Source organism: Phragmites australis, chromosome 7 (genome assembly GCF_958298935.1).
Source record: "Phragmites australis chromosome 7, lpPhrAust1.1, whole genome shotgun sequence".
In the NCBI taxonomy this organism is placed as follows: domain Eukaryota; kingdom Viridiplantae; phylum Streptophyta; class Magnoliopsida; order Poales; family Poaceae; genus Phragmites; species Phragmites australis.
In genome coordinates this window covers 11,584,765-11,588,153 of record NC_084927.1, presented here as the reverse complement: position 1 = coordinate 11,588,153, position 3,389 = coordinate 11,584,765, and the positions used below count along the sequence as shown (strand labels likewise).

Below are 3,389 nucleotides of genomic sequence, written 5' to 3'. Positions count from 1 at the left end.
GGGAACCCAATCAGAGCTGCAGCCCAAACCCCTTGGAATTTGTTACTCAGTGGCGACTGATGTCTGTGGCACAACCATATGTTCATACACCTTTGGTTCCACCAGACCAGACCTTTGGTGTGATGCCCTAGAAGTCGAATAGATGTTTTACTGGAAAATTTTCTTGTTGTCAATTCATTTTCTTGTTTCTCCAGCAAATTGCGGGAGATGAAAAATTGTGCAGAATGTTTCTCTTAAAGAAAAAAAAGAAATGCATGGAGTGGGTCAAGCCAACCTAGACCCAGGCTGGCCATTCACAGTTGGCCCAAGGCCCAGCCGCTAGCTCCTCCCCTTCCCCTAGCCGACCTCCACCCTTTCCCTAACCCTAGCTGCCTTAACCCACCCCCTCTCTCCCTCCCCTGGTCGCAGCCCCCTGTCCAGGCATCCCTCCCTCTCCCTCTCTTCTGCTCTTGCAACAAAAAGGAAAAAAAAGAGAGCAGGACTCAAGGGAAGAAGGATAGGGTGGATTCACAGCTTTTTCTCATGGTTCCTCACTGTTTCCTAAGGATACCCTAGGTAAAATTTCCCCCCTGATATTCCTCATGTTTTTATGGATGATTATGATCTGTAGATCATGTTCGGTGGTGGATTAGTGAAGGGGATTAGAGGTTATCTCGCTGTTAGTTCTCTGCAGTCCTGGCAGATCGGGTAGAGTCTGTTTATCGCTATTTTTGGTTGTGTTAGAGGCCGAATTAATTTTTAGTACTTTGGAGAAAGTTGTAGCTTTTTGCGAAACCTAGCTTCTAGTGAAATTTCAGAATTTTTGGCCAAGTAGATTAGTAGATATGAAGTTTTGAATTTGGCTGTCAGATTCTGACGAGATTCTGAACAGTAATAGATCTATTCAGTTTTTAGGTGTCTTAGAGGCCAAACCAGTTTTTCCGAATAACTAGGAAGATGTAGAGGATTTGTTAAGCTTTCCAATGGTGTGTAGTATGAAATTTTTCGTTTGATATAGCTCCGGTTATGCTATTCTGAATTTTCTGCAATCAATCATTGACAAATTTCAGTATTGAATGTTCAGAGCTCATGGTAATGATGTTTTCTATAGATCAAAATTATACAAAAGTTGAAGCTTGGGTTGCAATACATATGTACACAAAGTTTTAGATTTTTTGGGTTTATGGTATGGTAGATATAAAAATGTAAAGCTTGCTGCCTGAAATTTCAGACAGATTCTGAAGTTTGCTTTCAGTAGCAGTTTAGGCCACCTTAATGGTAGTATAAAAATATGGTATTTCCATGAAAGTTGTAGGTATTGTTCTGTAGTTTTCAAAAATATATTTATTTCCTATCATTTCTGTTGTAAATAAAAAGATACGAAAAAGTGAAGCAACATTGCTGCAGTTAAACGAATGTGACGAGTGTCGGCTTGTTCGTTGGATGGGTTGCGGGGTCTAGGACTATATTCCTTGCTGTTTGTATTTCATGAGGTATGATGTGGTGCTGATATATGGGCGCTTGAGCAGGTCGTGTTGCACTGATGCATATATGTCTTGTCTTCATCGTCGGTAAAGGCAAGTGAGCGTGGCGGTTGTTGCCACAATTTTAACTTGTTATTTTTGCTACCTCCACTTATAATAATGCAGCACACAAGATTATACTCATTAATTTGGATGATTATACTTACTTGCTCTGTATCTGTGAATTTGGCTTAGTCTTTTGGTTATAGTTGATGGAGTCTATGTAATAGTGATGATGTCTTGTCGGTTTAGTCATTTCTAGCACAACCTCATATTATGTCTAATGGTTAGTTTACTTGAGGATCATGATGTCGGTTATGTAGAAGCTTATAGAAGAGGACATGCTTTGACTTGTAGGAGGGTATTTAATTCTTTTTGGAGGGCTGTTTCATATGTCTATAACTAGTTAGAATATAACCTTTTGAAACCTTATGCATGTTAAATGATAAGTTAGCAGAAGCATATTTATTATCTTTCTATGCCCTATATAGAATTAAACTTGTAATATGTGGTTATGAAATGGGGTAGACCCTGCTCTTTTAAAGCTAGTTTAATGTGGCTATATGTGTATGTCCTTGTCCTCTGCACTTTAACAGGAAGAAGGAATTGTGGATATGTGTGGATGGAAGTGGCTTATACTAATTATGTAGAAAATGCTTTTATGTTGATGTATGTTCATGGTTGTGTACTATGCAATTTATATTTTGGCATTTGAAGTATATCATGTGCATTGCACTGCATTGCATTTCATATGCATTGGAAGTTGTCGTAAAGATCACGACCGTACCGGTACACATCGTACGTTGCCCGAGGAGGGGTGCGATGTAAAAGAAGACATGTCATTGCATTCATATGCATGTCATATGGAATTGATTGTTGGATATATTGAAGTTGCATTGGAGGTCATTATGAGAAGTGACGCTTCTCCGTGGATATGTTCATTGTGGTATGACTTGTGAATTTATGAAGGTATTGAAGTCCTATGTGAATTTGCATTGTATAGTATCTATATGCATCATATTGTGTTACAGTAATCTTTCATATTCAATTTGGATGTGATGAATGGTATGAAAATGTTTGAGTAATTTTACTAATTGTAGAAGGTATGTGGTTGCGAGTGAGTTATCCTTAAAACTGTCATTTATTATTAATGTGGCTTGAACTCTATTCATGATGTCTTGGATGATTATATTATCTTACAAGTCCTATTTAACTCTTAGAAGTTGAAATCATTTATTGATGTTAATATCATGTCATATGGGATAGATAGTTTTTTTTTCTATCTTACTTATGTTATAGTTATGTTTTCTATGAACACGTTCTTATTGATCTTCTTTTAGAGGTAACTATTTAACTTGCTTAAAAATGAACATGATGAATAATGCCATGTCTTTTATACATGTTTAAGTTTTAAAGTGATGTTTTAAATACTGTGGTTTAAATAGCTTGTTAAAGTGGTTCGCTTGCTGAGATTACCCAATCTCACTTTTGCAATATTCCTCCCCAGGTTGTTCTACTTGAAGCTAGCATAGAGGGAAGGGATTAGAAGCACATCTTGCACTTCATGTATTCACTTAATATTACCGAGTTGTAATAATAAATTATGTTTAGTCGTTAGAGTCGTGTGTTTGAGGTTTACAGTGTGGTTGTGATATTCTGTATATCTTGTTTATCTGTGTTAATGCTTCCGCGATGCTTATTTTCATAGAGGAGAAGCTGTCATTTTTTTATTTATTATGGCAAGTTATAGGTTGCGTAGTTTAGTGACATCCCAGGTTTCTGGTGGCTAAGGGGTGTTACAGTTGGTATCAGAGCCTAGGCTTTAGGTTCAGAAAAAAATAATGTTTAATTTGACACACATGCACATATAGGAAGGTTACGGGTTTG

At 37.3% G+C, this 3,389-nt stretch overlaps 1 long non-coding RNA gene across 1 annotated transcript; it reads left to right on the top strand.

Moving 5' to 3' along the window:
• The first annotated feature begins 150 nt into the window (after positions 1 to 150).
• LOC133923982 (uncharacterized) lies at positions 151 to 3,161 on the top strand. The gene is made up of 2 exons (XR_009910701.1): positions 151 to 555; positions 1,509 to 3,161. It is a non-coding gene; the product is annotated as an uncharacterized LOC133923982 (long non-coding RNA).
• Positions 3,162 to 3,389: the final 228 nt, after the last annotated feature.